Consider the following 20602-nt stretch of genomic DNA (forward strand, 5'->3'; position numbering starts at 1 on the left):
ATAGATATACACTGATGGAGCATGGCAAATCAAGCACATCTACCCGTCATATCATGGGGTACATCACATCAACCCTGATCTCAACTGCATGATTGCCCTACTCATACCACAATCCCAATCATGTGGCATTACTAACAGCAAGGTGGGGCGCCATGCAATCTACACCTCTAAAACTAGATAATAAAAAAACATGTAAACTTGAATGAGTAGGGGTGGCTCAACTACAATGCAGTGTACTGACACATAATACAGATGAAATCCGCATTGACAAGAATGTGATGCAACCTGCACCCCTGTCACTACTGAACAGAGGATACAACTGGTGCAGCGTGTGTGTGGAAATTGTCCCCTCACATTTGGCATACTGGAAAACTGTAGAAAACCATTTACAACTCAAATGTCACATTAGTGATGTTGTACGATGATTTACTGTCCTGCATGCAATAGGTGGAGCTTCTTTAAAATAGGGATTGGACATTGTCATCCAGTCTGCTTGTAAACTTCTTAAATGCATGACCATGCTTGTGATACACATACAACAGCATATCCCCTCTACATTGCAGAGGGAGAACCATCACCTCCCTTAAAGCAGCCTGTCCCATTCTTCAATGATGAAGATGAAGACATCTCAACCATTGACCAGGACACCCTCCAAGAGCTGCTCAACTCCATTGGCAGCCCATCCCCGGAAGCAGGCAGATCCAGCAGGGTTGTGGAAGATCCCCCTCCTGCAAAAACACCCAGCTGCAAGCACCTACCACTACAGCTGTCTCCCAGGACTTTGAGGACCCACTTTTAACATTTCAACGCTGTGTGGTAGAAGTCCAGCGTGAGATGGCTGGTCAGGTGAGGGTGGGGTTTGACAGCCTGGTGGCCATACTAGATAGGGTCCGAGGGTGTCTCAGTCACATTAGGGACCACCTAGAGTCCATCAGAGGCACCTACAGTCTGCTCCTTGCTCTCCAGCATTCCATGGCTGACATCACTGGAGTACTTACTCAGAGACAAGAACAACTGTCCAGTCAAAGTGGCTCCAGTGATGTCACAAAGGAGTTGCGTGAAATGCGAAAGATCATGGAGATCATGGAGCAGATGCAGGGTTCGCACTTGGCCACCATGGCAGCATACCACAGAGATGTTTCTGGAGTCTTGCAAGCCCGGTAGCTGATCATCACTGCAGTGATGTCTCATCATTTGGCACAGATGAATGTTTCTGCACCTTCAACATCCACATCTTACCCCCCTGATGTGTCACAGCCTCACAGTGCTCCAGCCAATCCTCCATCACACACACGGAAGCACATGACACATCAGAGGAGGAAAATGTGGATGAATTCACATTCTTACGAAAAAGTCAGTGGTAGCATTCCTCTGTGTCAAATGGACAGTTTCTGTTTGGACCTGTGCCTACCATCATGCCTTGGAACATCAGCTTCCACTATCATCTGAATGACTCTGCTACACTCACCTTGAACTTTAATACAGACTGCAAATGTTGCCATTGTTCCCAATGACACTGCAATAAGCCTGCTGACTGAACTCTGCCTCTTCCTCAACATGTCTCTGGATATGTTTCGCCCCTAAGGACTCTGTTTGGCCCTCCACTGATATTTACACAATGGGGTGTTGTTGCACAAACACCTGGGCCAGTATGCTACCTCTGTTAATGCACAAATAAATTTAAAAAAATAAGGCACTAAGATATGTGTTGCCTGTGACCATTTACGTTTAAACGTGAATATGCTTGCTCTGTGTCCATGAAAGGCATTGTGAAGGCAGGACATGTGTGACTCTACCAATGCTCAGATCTGTAAGACAACACAGCTTCAACTACATAAAAATACTCTGTGCCCATGATGTTAATCGTGACTTGGAACAATAATTATGTCAGTGTAAAGCCACATGAAGTGTCTCTAAAAATATTTATTTTAAAATACTTAGAACAAACACTAATTGTCAATGTGGTGGACAAAGTTTAAATAGATGTGTGTCATGGCATGACACATGTGAAGACAGTTCTCTCAACATGTCACGTGTGCCCAAAAAATCTATCTAGCTGAAAGAAGAGGAATGGTGTGGGAAAACGTATGTCAAAAATTGTTACTGGTTCAATTCCGAGTACAGTTTTGCTTTAACGCACATCACAACACCCCTTGCCCAAAACGTGTATGCAAATTTGTTCATGGTGTTGTTTACAATGTGCAAGGCTGTGTATTTCTCAACCATTCCAAAACATTTTCCTAACTGAACTTTGTTAGCTTAAACAACAGTCAGTTTGGTTCAAACACATTTTAAATGACAAATGTGGTAGCCTGGTCCATTTAAGATGGTGTAATTACATTTGTAGGCATTTAAATTGATTGTGCGGGGAATGCATCTGTTGTAATCCACTATCAATTCAACAGTTTATGTCCACACAGCAACAACCATTGCAGCACAAACCATCAACCATTAGCAATTTATTCTTACAAAATACAATCTTAACAAACAAAACTAATAATACTGACTCTTCATAAACTACACTAACCTAACTTCTACAATAATAAACTATACTAAACTAACTAGCTTACCTAAGACTATACACATAACAACATATATAATACATCAACCCACCTCCCCCCTTACGGCACATCCAGGGACGGGACGAAGACAGCTTAACCTATACATCAACTAAATAAACATACATACTAAACACACATATATATATATTTATGTATATATATGTATATATTTTTTTAAGCAAGTCCAAAAACACATCAAGCCCCCCAACCCTAAGGAAAAGGAAACTGAATCAAAAGCACTAAGTAGAGAATATCAAAAAAGTAAGAACTAACTACACCTAACACTATACTAGCCCTACACTAAAACTATATTTAACACTAAATAACAAAACAATATATAAAATAGATTAAATTGATGGTCAATATGAGAGGGGAATTGGGGGACTGTGCAGGGTGGGAAAAGTAAACTGTTGCACATCAATAGGGGGGCTCCAGGGCCCCTTAATGTCCATGAGGTTGGCCTTAAATTCATCATTGTCCCATTCCAGTCAGGCCACACGAACGTTCAGATTGAACAAAAGCCTCCTCTCCCTCTTTGTGAGGACAGATATCTGTAGGTGTCCAGCAGCTCTTGAGGATATGCCCGGTCTAGTACGTTTTGCAGTTGGTGGCATTTTACCGCTGGAGTTAATGACCAGACCAGGCTGGTACTGTTTGTTCCAACTGCTATAGAGGGTAGTTTTGTTTCTCCAGTTTAAGGACTGGCTCTACAGTGCAGCTGTCTACAAAACCTATTGCTAGCAATTCTTTAGGTGATACATAGAGTGGGCTTTGGTTGTACCAAGTGCAGTATTTCTGTCTCACCCAATGAAATTCACTGTTTGGTGTTTGGAGTGTTTGAGTTGCACTGCACTAGAGGCTATTTTACTTTTCAAAAGTACATTGAAACATCATTTTGGTTGTTTTCACTGCAGCACACATTCTAATGCATTACTCAGGGTTCAGAATACAAGCTAGTCTTATTCGATTTGCCAGTGTTTGTTTTACTTCTCCCATGGCCCTAATTTCTTAACGCATTTTAGTTCTTGAGCTGTATTTGTAAAGATTCCATTTTATCCGGAAGTAGGTTCCATTTGATTACAATATAATTTCACCACTATGGCCATAGACCTGTTTGGCACCTTTGTGTGTGCATGTGCGACCACCCTGGCAAGATAGAGCACCAGCCCTGGGGCACCATCTCGTGGTGAACCCAAATTGCAGTGAAAAGACAAAAAATGACCTTTTCCCATTTGTGCTCCAACAGGCAACATAGTATCTTGCCTATAGCAGAGAACCTCACACCCGTTGCCAATAGCAATTTAAAATGTGCCCCACCTTGCCTCTCTCACCTATCTGGCTAGCCAGCCAAATGCTCAAGTTTGGTGACTCATTATGTAGCTTGACTGGTGTGGTTTGAGCATTTTTACAAAACTCATTATGTTCACAAGGACTCTTCTTCATTCCCTTATTCCTGCTACCTTGTTCTCCCCACTATGCGATTTGAGGCGCTCCCTGAATGCATTAAGCTCTTTACAAGGGCCAACATGAGGTAACATACCACCGGTATTCCTGATTTCTGAGTTGTTGGACAAGCCTGGTTCCAGACCTGTCTTTCAGTAGTGGTTTGTTCTCTATGGCATATTAGGCCTGCAGGGCACACCTTGTAAGTGTACAAGCCGGGGTACCAGGGAATAAAATGCCTGTTTCCCTCTGGATGCCTCTGCCAGCAGTTGAAAGCTTCGCAGTTCCGGCTGGACTGTTCCCATGAGGCTCACGGTCAATACTTCATTGCACATATCCAGGTCTGAGCTGGGGTGGCATGGTGAGCAAAAGAAGGATGGATGGTGCCGCTCGAGGTTGTGAAGGTACGGACTTTGGTGCGTGAAGACTCTGTGGGAGTGCCTATCCCCAGCAAGGACCCGGGGAACAGATTCACCATCAGCGTGGGCGGAGGCAATTACAGCGGGACTGCGAGTCCCAGGAATCTTGGCGGCGTGTGTGCGTGCCGCACCTGGAGACTCTTCCCCTGAGTGAGACCCCGCCTCCCCCCTGGGCGTGTAAAACCACGACTCGCGGCCCCCGCTCCGCGGGAGCCGCTCGAGGTTGTGAAGGTACGGACTTTGGTGCGTGGAGACTCTGTGGGAGTGCCTATCCCCAGCAAGGACCCGGGGAGCAGATTCACCATCAGCGTGGGCGGAGGCAATTACAGCGGGACTGCGAGTCCCAGGAATCTTGGCGGCGTGTGTGCGTGCTGCACCTGGAGACTCTTCCCCTGAGACCCCGCCTCCACCCTGGGCACCACGCCCGGCCACTGGCTACAAGATCATACCCTGCCACACGAGTCTCGGGACGCGCGCGGGCGGGCGCCGGGCTAAGCCCGGGCAAAGGGCGGGCCGTTTGAGGCCGTTAGAGAACGGCAGAGACCGGGCCGGGCCAACCCTCTAACGCCCTGTCTCCCCGGTTATGCTCTTTGTCTAGCTGGCTGCCCCGAGGCAGGTCGCTATATTATGGCCAGTAGGGAAACTAGAAGTAAGGCTGCTCTTGCGGTTTCAGGTACTTTGGACAAATTTCTCATTAAAGCTAATCCCGTTACTAATAAGGGTACTTTAGTGCTTGATAAATTAACTGAGGAGGGTGTAGAAAATTCCTGTTTATCCTCGCCAGGTTTATCAACAAACACTAGTACACCGCTCTTGCTTGATGCCACCCACCTATCCCTATTGGACAGTATTGACCAAACAATAGAGTCTGTTTTACAACAGTTAAGGACACCGTCATCCTCGCTAAGGGATAGAGACACATCACGCATTATTAGTGATGTAGATCTCTCCCCTGTTGCAGAGTTTGTACTGCCCGGGGATCTGGGTGTGGTTGATATCTTGCCGGAGCATACGGGTCTTAGAGAGGATCTCGTAATGAAAAGGAAAAGATCCAGAAAGCCCAAAGGTGCTAAAGGGGCCAAAACTGATCCCGTAATACCCACTCTGGAGGAAAATCTGGGTGTACCTGAGACTTTATGTATGGGAAAGGACAGGGTAATGTCAAGCGTTCCATCCATCGCATCCACACCTGTATTTACTCAGCCATTTATTTTTGGTGGGGCTACCACTAACACTACAGAACTCCTTATTGCTTCACTCACCTCTGTCTTCAAAAGCCTTCTGAATCCTCTTTTTCTTAAACTGGACTCAATAGAATTGAGACTGTCAGCGATTGAGAGATTAAGTGTGGGCAATGGGGTGGTGCTGGAGTTCCACATCCCTCTCCGGTCACTACGATCCATGTTCCATTATTTTCTACAACTCCTATTGGGGAAAATAGTAATAACAGTACAGTTCCTGTGCCTCAAATCGCACCTGTACCACTTCCCAGGTTACTGCCACCGATTCCTCCACCTAGGAGGTCGAAGTAACCAGCTCCGGCCAGCCTACCCACCCAGGGGAGACCATCAAATACGTTAGCCAATATCTCCATCCACCAGGATAGCCCCAAAACTAGGCGCAAGGCAGTTAACCTGCCCCCTGAGGCGGCGGGCTATACTGTGATACTGAAGGGGGTCCCAGAGCTGGCAAGTGGCGTAATGGAGTCCTATGATTCTCTACGCAATAAGGTAATCAGCTGGTTAAATATCCAAAGGCCTCTACCATCTAACCTAAAAGGAGAAGTCCTTATGGTTAGAAGGGTTATATGGGTTGGGTACACTGCCAAGAAAAGTGTGGAGGATTGTATAATCGTTAGTTTCAAGAGCCCCCAGGTTGTTATTTATATTTGCAACTGGCTCGGTAACACAGGTAACACATCCATCGAATTGGTCCCTCTCTCATACTTCTATCCGAATTAATGTAAGCCATCTATGAGGAAGGACGATGGCTGGACAAGGGTGGGTTTCGCCGTGGGTGGGTCAAGATATAGGCCCAGGTACAACACTCATTCTGCCACTGTAAATTATGCACATCCCAATAGATTCAATTGCCTTGATGAAGTAGATTGACTTCGAGGGGGTTTTTCCTCACAATCTCACCAAGTCACCGTAATTGAATCTGCAGGAAAGGGGACGGGAATTGGAGTGACTGACATCACCAATAGAGAATTGTATTCATTCCAAGGCGGTAGTTTGAAATCTCCTAGCCCTAGGGGCCTTGCAGATACCTCATCCTTGAGTCAAATGGCTAGTACTCTAACTCCCCAAGCCCTCTGTGTCCCAAACACAACATCCACTGCTCAACCTACTAAGGAAACACAAGAACGACTTCCTGTACCTCCATCCACGGGCACTGTACTTGAAACAACTGAGGGGCCCCCTTCTAAATCCATTATCGAAACCTTAAAGGTCCTCTCCTGGAATGTGGCAGGTATTGCAAACAAAATACACACAGCACCCTGGGATCTTTTAATAGGCACCAGTGATATCTGTCTCTTCCAGGAGACGTGGGCCAGGACCCATTGAGTAGAGCGGGTTTCGCAGTTTTTGAAATTCAGGCTAGGTGGAGTGGAAAGGGGAGACCCTCGCGGGGTCTAGCGATTTGGGTAGCCAGTCACATTGGATGCACTGCGGAAAACGTTTCCACGTTCTCGCAGGACATCCAGTGTATACTTCTTAGGTGGCCCAATGCAGTAAAATTGGCAATTGTAAACGTATACTCCCGTCCTGTCAGTGTAGCCAAGGAATCGTCCACTCTGGAAGACCTTTCGTCTTTCCTGGACTCTCTGCCTAGTGACCATAAAATTGTGATGGGCGGAGATTTTAATTGCCATTTTGAACCTCTGGAAGGCCTAAAGGAGGGTGCTCTTACCACTGAAGACGACTTTTGGGGTGTCCCACCATGTTCATCCCCTCATCCCAAATCTTGGTCTCCACTTGCGGTTCAAATCATGTCCCTCACTTTAAACTATGCGTTGAGGGCTTGTAATGGTCGCACTCCGTCAGACAGCCCCTCATCGTGTACCTTCAATAGGAAGGGCCATGAATCGAGGCTGGATTACATCTTTGTTGACATTGGCTTATGGTCCAAGGTCCAGGACTTTAGAGTATCTCCCAGAACAGATAGCGACCATAATGTACTTGTACTAGATCTGAAACACCCTGCCCCCGTTGCTGAGTCACTATCCACTAATCTCAATGATGACCCAGGAAACCTGGCCCTTAGTTCTAACAGGCGTAGGGTAAAATGGGGGAAAATAATTAGTACAGAGGAAAATATAAGTAAAATCTTTGATATAGTACTCCCGAAGTTTGTAGAAATAGATGAACTAATTAACCAGCCTAGATCCCCAGATTTTAGTGATAAACTGGGACATATTCATGCAAACCTAGTGGGATCACTAGCTGAGGTTTTCTACCCAGTGGCAGCTCCTCGGCGTAAACAGACCCGAACCTCAACATGGTACAATTCTTCCTGCAAAAAGGCCAAGTCAGAGTTAATTGCCACAATTAAAGCAGGTTCAGACAAGGGCACGGTCGCTAAACTTAGACGCGAGTATAAGGAAGCTATGGCTTTGGCAAAGACGGAGTGGGATTGGAATCATTGGCAGGATCTCTCCTCTGCATTAGAAACCAGGGACTCGAAAAAATGTTGGTCCCTGGTAAATAATGGCACAGGAGAAGTTAAAGCTGCAGTGGAGCCTAATATTGCACCATCTGTCTGGGAAGCCCATTATGGCAAACTGTACCAGGATACTGAACAGCCCGCCTATGAAGTGGCCCCTGATGATATATCTACCCCTGCAATTGGTTTGGAATTCACTCTTGGCGAGGTGGTTGGTGCAGTGGAGAGACTGGCAATGGGGAAGGCCCCGGGATTGGATAGATTGCCCGGTGACCCCTTTAGACAATACCCTGAGATTTGGGGCCCATACCTCCTTATTCTCTTTAATGCCATCTTGGGAGGTATGGAGATCCCCTGTACTTGGTTGGGAGCAGAGATAGTGCCAATTTACAAAAAGGGTTCTCCTCTTCTCCCAGCCAACTACAGGCCGATCAGCCTCATAGATGTTCCCCAAAAACTCTTCTCTCGTCTTCTTTTGGACCACCTCCTTGATTGGATGGAGGCAAATGAAATCCTGAGTCCCCTCCAGGCTGGCTTCAGAAAAAACACGTCCACCATGGACCAGATCTTCCGCCTTATCCTCCTGTATTGGAAAACGGTGAGGATTGAGGGGGGGAGGCTATACATGGTGTTCGTGGATCTGAGGTCAGTCTTTGACTTGGTCCCTCGTAAAAAATTATGGGAGGTCCTAAAGGAGTTGGGTGTTCCAACCCAACTGTTGAACGCCATAATTAGGCTCCATGATGGCAACTATGCGCAGGTCAGGTGCGGGAGGGATGGAGCGCTGTCGTCAAGGTTTCCTGTTCTCAGAGGGGTAAGGCAGGGTTGCGTCCTGGCGCCAACCCTGTTTTGCCTCTTTGTCAACAGCGTTATATCTCACCTTGACAATGTCAAAGACAATGACGCCCCTCTTTTGGCAGGCAGGAGGGTGCCAGCTATTATGTTTGCTGACGACACCCTCCTGCTCTCCAAAACCCCAATGGGGATTCAAAGGATCTTAGATGGATTTGGTCTTTTCTGTAGACAACATGGTCTAGAGATCAACACAGAGAAGACCAAGTTCATGATCTTCAACCCTTCCCCAAAAACCAGACCTAATCCCACTCTGGGTACAGTCAGCCTGGAAAGGGTCACAACCTTTCAATATTTGGGGGTAACACTACATGAGAATCTATCCTGGGACCCCCAAATAGTAAGATCCCGGCTAAAGTTGGCCCAACTATCTGGTGCAATTTTGAAGGTTGTAAACACTTCAACCTTCAAACCCATAAGTCCAGCACTGGAAATGTACAAAACGCAAGCCAAAGCGGCCGCATCTTATGGCAGTGAGCAGGTCCAGATCTCGTCAGAGTGGAAAACAACTTTCTCAGATGTCTTCTGGCCCTCCCCCGTGGCACACCTTTGTTTCCCCTAAGACTGGACGTAGGTTTACCCTCTATCGCTGCTGAGATGGAGTCTAAGCCACTAAGATTCTGGCACAGGCTCTGGCCCACCAGTGAGCTTGCACACTATAGGAGTGATCTTATCCATGTAATGGACCTGAACCAGCGAGATAGAATTCCCTGGCTGGCTTTTGTCAAGAAAGAACTGTATCGTTTAAAATTGCCTGAGCTTTGGGAGGCTCCAGTACTAGGCTGCCAAAGGCTATCCCGTAAACGATTAGTCCAAATTCACAAGGAAAAAAGCCTCGAACTCCTCCTGATTGCAACCAACAACGGCACCCTAACAGAACGTTTCTTGCAATCCAAAAACTCATATGAATTCGAAGGTTTTATGGACATTATCTTTCCCTTTCTAGCCAGGATATTGTTTATACAGTGGAGGCTTGGCACTTTGCCTATTAAAACCTTCACCTGCAAATGGCTACAGCGGGACGATAAAACCTGTCCAGGTTGTAACTCCCATGATGAGGAAGAAACCCATCTTTTCTTCTTTTGTCCTGCATACCATAGACCAAGGAAACACTGGTTGGTCCCCCTTTGTAGGAACTTGGGATTCAGGAGCCATATATATGCTTACAGAGTATTAAGAACTAGTACTCTGCCCCACATAGTCTTTGCAGTGGCAAAATTTATTATGGCTATGTGGCAGATTAGGAAAAAATTGCTAAATGCACAAACGCCAAAAATATGAATTTGTTCCTATAATTATGGATTGTGCTTTTTAATCAAGTCATGAAACGTTTTTCCTAACTATGAATTGTTTTTCTAATCTTTATCATGTCTGGAACAACCTGGTAATCAATTTTATGCAATGTGTTTTTATAATCGCAACCTCTTTTTAACATGGTTGTTTAAATGTAATATGCTATGTATCTTTTATGGTCTAAAATGACTGAAATAAAGAATTTTTGGATTGGATTGGATTGGATTGGATTTAACCCAGATCTCATGACGGGGGTGAATGTTTTGATTAGTTTTGCATTCCGTCCATCAATTGTGTGTCTTTTGCTTTCTTGCCTCATGTTGTCAGACCGGCACTTCTTAAGGTGAAATCTTGTTTGCCCTTCCACTCCCCGCTGCTGTAATTGGTGATGAAATATTGCAATAACATCATGTAATTATATGTGGGCTTTGCTGAGAAAAAGGATTTCTGCGCTATGTACACCGTCTTGTATACTTGAGAGGGGATGCGTCTGCGCTCTGAAAATCCACCACAGTTTTTTACTTGGTGTCATTAAAGGCAAAGGAAAAACATGCAGCTCAAGTATGAAAGACTTCATCTCTGCAATTATGTTTAATGGGACTCTCTGTGCCAGCTGGAGCTGCCAGAGGATCATCTGCAAGTTGGGGGGACAGGTCTAGTATGTGGTGCATAACATGTAACACAGGCAGAGGCCATGGATAGCATGGGCATTGGAAGTAGATTTATCAGAGTATGGTTTGGCGGAAATGACATCACACACTTGATCCCCCTATGACATCACATGATTCGTCTTTCCATAGTGCCTCATGGGCTGAAAGCATTCAGGCAAAACAGGAGATTTATATGCGAAAACTATATGTGCCTGAGAAGGCGGTGCTGTCTCAGACCCAAAACTTGCATTGATGTGGACGCTCCAGCCTTCGACTGCCTGAGATAAACACCACATGTTACTGATGCTGCCAACGGGCACCTCTCACCCCTGCGCCTGCCAAAGCTACATGCCCCTGTCTGCATTCCACGGAAAGCCCGTTTCGGACAAAGAGCTGTTTGTGCACTTGCCGTGGGCAGCATTCCCAGAGATAGGTGATGCCTCACACCCACCAAGCAGAGACAGCTGTGGTAGCTTCTCCCGATTCCGCCATGGACACATGAGTGGCAGGGTATGCTTATATAGTGTGTTTGTGTGAAGTGAACCGCCTCAGGAAAGTGGGGTGGGTGTGCCCCACCCGACGTCTCCTACTCTTCCAGAATGCCTTTATGCAGCTGCAGTGACTGAGTATGCTCTGCAGCCAACAAAGGGATCAGCATATTGCACAGTGCAAGAGAGCGCTGCTTCTTTCTGCTTCTCGAGTAGAAGTTCTTCTCGAGTGGCAGCATCCTCAACGATAATGAAGATTACGCAATGCGAGCGGTGCCGACCATCCGAGATTGCCCACGTTGAGATATCTCGCAGGGAGGTGGTCTAGTGTTGTATTTTACTCACTTGCACTCGCCAACTTACCTTTGGCAATTGAGAGCAGGGTAAAAACGAGTTTTTCGGAACTCTGTGAGCTCCGTGGAGTAAGGAGTGGGAAAAACTCTGCAAACTCCACGAACAGAGCGGAGTTCACCGCTCAGGCTTAATGTGCACCACTTTTTTCGGGGTGCATCAAGGGGTTGCATTAGGGCTGATAGTCACACTTTCTTTAACATTTCTTAATTTGAAATTTCCTACTTGGATATCGCAAATTAGGAATTGCAAAAACATTCATTCCCATGGGCATTTAAGCTCATATTTTTTTTTTATTATTAAATTTGTAGAGCACGACAGCTACCCAAAAAGGGTTTCCCGGCACTGAAAAACAGTGTGCAAATGACTCGAAAGTACCTTGTACTAGGTTTATTGGTTACTTTTAAAATGGGAAAAAGTGACGCACTGGTGGCGCAAGGCCTTCATAAATAAGGCCCCCTGAGTTTAAATTTACCACAAATGTGTAAGTTACATGTCTCCACCCCTGAAGTATAATTGGCTTATTCTTGTGTAGGTGGGTGGTCCCTCCCTAAACCCCTTCCCGCCCTTCCTAAACCCCTCATACACCCCCCGGATCCCATCTCTTTTTGAAGTAAGTCTAAACTATTTCCTGCCCACTCCCTCCATTTCTACCCACATTTGCTACTAAAACGTACACATCAGTGTGCAAAGACTCTGCAGTTGGGACAGAGCACTGCACACTTAAGTATATGCAATTGTGGAGATGTAAACTCCATACATAGTTTATGAATAACACTTTGCAGTATGTTGTGTAGCACTAAAAAAACGTTCTGCAAAGTGAAGTTTATTAATCAGGCCTGCAGTGTCTTTCATATAGAGGGAAAAGTGCTTCCATGGTAACTGTTTGTGAAAATAGGGGCCAGCGCAAACGAATATGCAATGTTGCTTCCAATGCTGCAGAAATGTTTTGCGGTTGCATTACAAAGACGACTTCAACATTTTACCTCATGCATGTCATTATTGAATACTAGACTTCCCAAGCAACTCATAGAATCTTTCAAAGACTCAATTATTTGGGAGCGTCTATGCTTACAAAACACTAGGAGTAACTTAATAGAATGGATTATTTTTTCCACCTGCATCAATCTGCAATTATTCAGATAGTGTTTTCCATTTTTACTGTGCATTGTACCAACTTTTTAATTTTCTAGTGAGTAATAACGTAGCATTGGGGACTAGACAGAACCATACCATATGAGCCCCACATGCCATCCCTGCAAACGTTTTATCAGGTATTTTCAAATCAGAATCGAATGTTGGTCAAATCATTCTTCAAATACATTTTTGTGGTAGAGAGATCTCGTGAAAATTGTATATTAGGGAAAGTGTATGTATTTTTTTTATTAAATTGTTTAAGATTCACTGTAAAATCCATGTTCAAATTTATGTTAGGGTAGCTCTTAGTCTTCTATGTATTTTAAATGTTCCTGGCCATAGCAGTGGAGGGGGCACGAGAAGGTGCTACCACAGCGTCATCATTCTGACGAAGTTGTAACAAAATGCTGGTGACGCCCTTCACATCTGGCCATGATGCTCGTAGTACATTTTAACTCGGGTGGTATAATGAATACAAGGGACTGATAGGATTTCAATAGCTACCCTCCTATTTCTTTTCTATTTGTTTTACATGGTGAGTTAATAAACTACATCTGAGCTTTGTATTACCCTACAGAAGACCCAAGACCTTTTTATGCTACTTGAAGGGAGGAAACATGTTGGGAATTATGTTCCGCAAGGTCGTGTTTTATTAATTACACAATACGGCCGACATTTGAGTATTTTAACCATACCAGAGGCCTTGAGTCCAAATGTATTAATCTTCACCGCGAGTTCGTCCAGCGGCTCTTTGATGACGACAACTCTTCCTTGCTGGCTTGTGTTTGCTTTGTTTGCCTAAGTTGGCAGGGACCCAGATGTGGGTCCCTTGCTTACTTTACCACAGGATCCAAGCTAGCCTGGATGATGAGGGGTGTTACCACGAAACCGGTCCTAGGATGATTGTTTCCAGTCCAGGAAAGACCTGGCTTGGCAGTTCAGGTTGGACAGTTCCCATGAGGCACAGGGTCAAGAGGGATTTGCATATAGTTGGGTCTGAACTGAAGTCGTCAAGTGAGCTAAAGAACGATGATGGATTCAACCCAGATCTGTGACTGGGGCTGAGTGTCAGAAAAGTTTCAGCGCTCCGTCCATCATCTCTTTGTGCTTGCTTTGACAGCACAACAGAAATAGTTTTCAGAGTCCTACTGAGAGAGAGGGTCTGAGGCTCCACTCACAAGTTAGTCCCCCTCATTACAGGATTTGATTGAGTCCAATGTATGTGCTTACATTAAAAGAACTACATGTATTGTACTTTTTTGCTTGTGGCAAAGTGTATAGTCAGTGCAGCAGGACTTTGTTGGCTAAGGTGACAAACCATTGATGATGGCTATAAGCCTGATTTGTTTATTACGAAATGTTATTATAAAGGCACTGGCCCTGATGTATTTATTGTGAAAGCATATGCTAAAGTCAATAGACATTTAGATGTGCATTGGTATTAGTTTAAATTAAAACCCTCAGATAGATATTTTGTTGCATGGAATCATACAAATTACTGTAGATTTGAATTTGCCCACACACTTTGACAAATAATGAGGAATTTCACTGTGATGATTCTTGTTAGGCCCTGCTGAGAGGGGTGTATATTGTTTTGCAAGCTGCATTCTTTTATGTATTCGTAATTTTTGAACTATATGCATGATGGTTTCTAGTTTATGTCGACTTGAATAGGGCGGTTTTGGGTAAAGTGTAAAACAATATTAAAAGGTAAAGGCTGCATCTGTTCATTGGGAAAAGTATTCCAGATTTCATAGGTTTTATCTGTTTGTTATGAAACGTTATAACAAAGCCAGTATGCCAGATCTACTTATTGTGATATAGGCTTTTAAGACCGGATTGTTATTACTCTGTGATAAAGCCTGTAGACAGGAACTTTAATTCACGGAATTTCACTGATTACTGTAGTAGGCAAGTGTTTGGATGTTGGTGATCTACTCTTTTTTTGTTTTAAATTTTTTTATTGAACAAGGCAGTAGGAAGACATTGGTACAGAATTGGAAAAAAAAAAAAAGACATTCACCCAGATTCATGAAGGTGCCATTCTGCGAATAGCAATTTGCGAGAAATTGCGATACGCAATTTGAAATTCGCAGAATGGCATTCATGTAGAAATGTGATTGAAAAAAGCGAATCGCAATCGGCCGCAATTGCCGATTGCAATTTTGCCACAATCGCTTAAATTTCGCAGAATCAGCATTTTTCCATGTAGAAATTGCGATTTCGCAATTAGCGAAATCGCAATTTGCGATCTCGCTAACTGCGAGATCGCAAAAACGGGAAGTTGCATTTTGAGCCCATTGATGACATCACAACCAGGAAGAAGGCTTTTCCCACCCACAAACAGAACTCAGAGCCAGAGAGTGGAAGGAGCATTCTGAGGAGCTCCAAACCTTTGACTGTGCAGCACCCCAGCAGGACACAAATCCTCAACATGTCCCAGGATGCAGCAGGGAGCAGGGGGCAGGAGAGGAAGAGAAAACTCAAGTTCTCAGAACTAGAACTCGAGTATTTGATTGAGGGGGTCACCAAGGACCATGCACGCCTCTTCGGCAAAGACTCCCGCAGGGTGCCAGAGGCAGACAAGCGCCGGATCTGGCAGCGCATCCGCGCTAAAGTAAATTCGGTCGGGGTGACCCAGCGGTCAATTGATGACCTCAAAAAGCGCTGGTACGACCTGAGAGGTGGAGGGGAACCTATAGCCACACCAAACACTCCATTGGAGGCCCTCATAGAGGACACCATCGCACCAGAAGCCTGTGTGGGGGTGATCCAGCTGGACTCATCCCGACCCAGCCAACAATCAGAAGGTAAGTGCCATGCGACTGCGACCCTGTCCCCCAACAATGCCCACGACTCCTGAGCTAGCAATATAACATCCCCAACAATGCAGGCCATGTACACCTGAAATGCCCCATTGCATTGTGGTAGTTGTAGTGAAATCTTATATCCCCAGTTAGCTCAACACAGCCAGACCTGTCAAATCACAGTAATTCCAAAAGCCAGTCAGGGTAAGCAAGCCTGCATGCATGTATCAACATCGCATGTGCAAGATACATAACATTATCATGCACCCTTTCACATTACAGGTGCTGTTGAGCAACCCAGCACAGATAGCGAGGCCCTGCACATCGCGGAGACCCAGGAGGACACTGAGGGTGAGGGCCAGTCCAACCAACGACCCGGTCCATTACAGCCACCTGCAGTGCTTCCACCACCACCACCCCGTGTGGACAGGGCCACCCCTGCAGCCACAGGTGTCCAGCCAACACCCCAACAGACACCCACAGCAGTGGTACAGGCCCCACGACCAGCGCCTAGGAGGCAGACGAGGCGAACAGCTGGAACAAGAACACACTCCAGCGCACTGAGGCGCCAGCAGCGTCAGGCCTCAACAGGCACGGGCAGGGCACTCCTACTTCCTGATCCTGGCCTGGCCATTGAACGCTGCATGCTGGCGGTGCACCGTATCCAGGCGCGTCACCTGGCAGCAATACACACACAGCTGCAGGCGACTTGCCAAAATATCGACCAGATGACCGCTGCTGTCAGAGAGAACAGCCAGCTGCTGGTAGCCCAGCAGGACATGACCCGCCGCCGCCACCGCCAACTACTGGCCCGCCTGTCGGCCTACACCAGGTCGAACCACGTTGTTGGTATTGCAACGTCACAGCTGGCATGCAGGTCACTTGCCATGCAGGGCCAGATGGTACAGTGTTGCCAGGATGTGGCCAGGTCACTAGATCTGCTAACAGCAGCAGTGCTCGGCAGCCAGCCCACTGCCCATGGAGAACCAGGGGGGCCTGACGATGTGAGCGAGGTAGCATTGACAAACAGAAGCGCATCCTTGCCGCCTGTGCCTGTACGTCACCGCAGCAGCAGGCCCACAGCATCAACTCGGGCCGACACCGTCCCTCAGGACCCAGAGAGACGACTTGGTGCGTCTCGTCACAACCGACAGTGAGAACTTGGACACTCTCGGGGAGGCCATGCTGGACACCCCTGTAAGCCCTCTACCCCTGCATGGGGAGGTATGAAGTAATACTCTCTTCATGTGAGACCAAAGTAACAAAAGGGCAATTTATTGTGCATTAACAATAAAGGTTTATGGTCTGACTTAATCAAACTCATGTCATTATTTCATTTGTCATGCATGAGTGCAGTGTCTTGTGAGGGGAATGGGTGCACTAGAAACAGTTAATAGTGATGTGGTTGCGGCGCCTGTGTCCATCAGCAGGATTTTCTCCGCGTGCATGACACACATTTGGAGGTGGGCGGTTGTCCCCTTCCGACTCACTGCCAGATATCTCCACTGGTATCCTGCGTTTGGTAGCAATGTTGTGGAGTATTGCACACATGCCCACGATGCGGCAGCAGACCTCAGGTGTGTATTTGATGGCCCCACCAGTCTTTTTAAGTATGCGGAAACGACTCTTCAATAGGCCAAATGTCCTCTCAATGCAATTTCTTGTGCGTATGTGTGCAGCATTGTAACGCCGTTGCTGTGGTGTGGCAGGGTTGAGGTATGGGGTGAGGAGGTACTCACGTAGACCGTAGGCGCTGTCACCTGAAGGTAAGAAGCACAGGGTGAGTGCCTGTTCTGCGCAGATACATGATCACAGTGTACTATTTGGGGGCATGTGTACTTACCTAGTAGGTGTCCTTCGCCAAAGTCTCCCCTGGCCAGTCGTGTGTGCATGCCGCTGTGCCGGAAGATGAAGGAGTCATGTGTGCTCCCCGGATATTGTGCCACTATGTCCGTGATGATAGTCTTGGCGTTGCACACCATCTGGATATTGAGGGAGTGGTACGACTTGCGGTTGTGGTACATGTATTCCGTTTGTGCTGGTGGGCAGATGTGGATGTGGGTACAGTCAATACATCCAATTACATGTGGGAATTGTGCAATGTTGTAGAATTTCAGCTTGGTGTCATTCAAGTCCTGTTGGGTGGTGGGGAATGAGATTTAGTGGTGTAGCCGGGTCAGCATTGCATCCAGGAAACTCCTTAGGCAGCGGGACATGGTGGGCTGGGATATCCCCCCTGCAACAGCGACTATCCCCTGTAAGCTTCCGGATCCCAGTAGGTGCAGGCTGCACAATACCTGCACATGGATGGGCACAGCATTGGTCCTCCTTGTTGGGTGCTGCATCAGGGGGTCTAGGTCCCGGATCAGCTTGATGATCATTGCCCCATTCAGGCGGTACTTCGAGTAAATTTGCTCATCAGTTTGGCCCAGAAGGGTGATCCGCTGGTGGAATATTCGCTCCTGGATCCTGCGTCTGTTCTGTGCTGCTCGCTGTAGCCTTCGCCGCCTGACCACCATGTAGAGTCCTGGCATTGTGAGAGTCCTCATGCTCCAGCTGCGTCCCCTTAAGTGTGTTTGGTCAGAGCTGCACCTGTTGGTTGTTTGGTAAAGTTTTGTTTTTTTCCCTTAATGGTTACCACCTGGTTTGGGTTCTCCTTAAATTGCGCCTCGCAAAAAGCGATTTTTGGGTTTTTCCCCTTTTTGCGATTTTTCTTGAATAGCGATAGCGAATATTTTGCGAAATCGCAAATTGTTTCGCAGAATCCATGGTATCTCGCATATTCCGAATCGCTAATGGGCTTCTGCAATTTTTATTTAGTGAATTCGCAAATATTGACTTTTCACTATCAAGAATTCCTTTTCTTCAAATTGCGCAATTGCGAATTCGCAGCCATTGCGAGCGCAATTTGGCTTCATGAATCTATCTGATTGTTCACATCAAATTTTATTAGTTAGACAATTTTTTTAGACAATTTACAAGCGACAAACTGGAGTAAAAAGAGAGAATTAAAAAAGGAAAAAGACCATTGTAAAAACTTACAATGGTCCTTGTGCAAAAAACGCAATTTTAAGTACACAATACCACTGCAAAAGTGCACAGTGCAAAAGTGCAAAAACTGCAATAAAGTGCAACTGCAAAAAGACGTATAATCCAATAAAGTGCAATTTTAAAGTGCTAGTGCAATATAGTGCAAAACAGCTATCATGAAGCAGCAATATTACAAAAAAAAGTGCAAATATTCACATTTTCCTCTCCTTCTTCATCATCCTCCCTTCAACAATTCCAGAATCTCAAAATATTTCCAGTTTCTTTCGAATCTTGCAATGGCTCCCACCCTGCCTGCATAAGCTCTTTCGAAATTACATGTTCTTCTTATTTTATTAAACCATTTTAACTGTGATGGAATCACCACGGATTTCCAGTTTTGCAGAATCAAAGACCGTGCAACTACACTAGAAATAAAAATAAATACTTCTTCTGTTTTGTTAAACCTGCACCTTTCTTTACGTGTGCTGAACAGGGCCACCTCTGCTTCCGGCAAACATACTTTCCCAGTTGCCAGCTCCATATCTGCGAATATCCCCTTCCAAAAAGATTCCAACTTCGGGCAAGAAAAGAAAATATGACACTATCCTCCCTGCCCCATAGCTTTACATCTAAAACACTTATTCTCAACTTCAGGGAACATTCTCTTGTAATTAGCCGCCCGGAGTGCTTTATTTCCTAGATGGCACAATACCTCCCAATCCTTGTCTGTAAAAACACACTGGGGCAGATTTATGTTAACTGGCGCATCCCCAGGGATGCGCCAGTTAATGTGCGCCACAGTGCGCCACTGCTCCACCACCCATGGTGCGCCGCATTTACAATGCGGCGCACCATGGTGCAAGGCAGTGAAGATGCGTGGCGCATCTCTCGGCGTACGGGTGGCGCATTGCAGGAGTCATGTCGCAAGTGCGACATGACTCCTGCAATGCACAGGGGCCACCTCTTCAATGCATGGTGCGTCACCCTTATGCCTGCTTCAAGCAGGCGTAAGGAATTGACGTAGAAAGTGACTGAGTGAAATCTCATAGATTTCACTCAGCCACTTTTAGCAGGCGTTCCTGCGCAGGAACGCCCCCCCTGCGCAGGAACGCCTCCTTATGGCGCAGGGGTTTCCAACGTGACGCATCTCCTAGATGCGTCACGTTGTAAATAGGGCGCATTGTTTGCGCCGCCGTTGCGTCACATTACGTGACGCAATTGCGGCGCAAAGAGGCGCAAGGGCCTCATAAATCTGCCCCACTGTGTCCAGAGGCTTATTTTCTCAATATGTCTATCAATTACAGGAGATGATCTAGAAAGGTACAGCTTTTTATACCAAAATCCTATGCCCTTATTTTTATCTCCGTACAGAGCTGATATCGAGGCAGTGGGAGAAATAAACAGGCCACCTATCTCTTTTCTAATAAAATAGACCATCTGCAAATACTCAAAAAACATAATCCGCCTGGAATTCGTTCTATCTAACACCTCATGCCAGCTAATTACCTTATTTTGTACAAATAGATGTCTTAATTCACAAAACCCGGAAAGTTCCCAATTTTTCAGATGATTCAAGGCTATCTTAAGACCCATTTTGGCACATTCTGACAAGCTCAAATAAATAGAGCCATCAGAGCCATGTTTTTTAAAAAGGAGCTGTAATCTTGATGTATATCCTTTCAACGTCTTATATCTTGATTTCTTAGGGAGCTTTACAGTTTCTAAGAAGATACGGATTTGAGAACCTGCTTCCTGTAACATTATTTCAAGAAAGAAATTATCTCTTGTCTGTCTAGTCCTTAATAATCCTGCCACAATGTCAAAAAAGGCTGCTTCAAAATATGACTTGAAATGGGGAAGAGCCAGGCCACCTTGATCAACAGAAAGTTGGACCACCGGTAGCTT

The sequence above is a fragment of the Lissotriton helveticus genome, chromosome 6 (assembly GCF_964261635.1).
Source record: "Lissotriton helveticus chromosome 6, aLisHel1.1, whole genome shotgun sequence".
Lineage (NCBI taxonomy): Eukaryota > Metazoa > Chordata > Amphibia > Caudata > Salamandridae > Lissotriton > Lissotriton helveticus.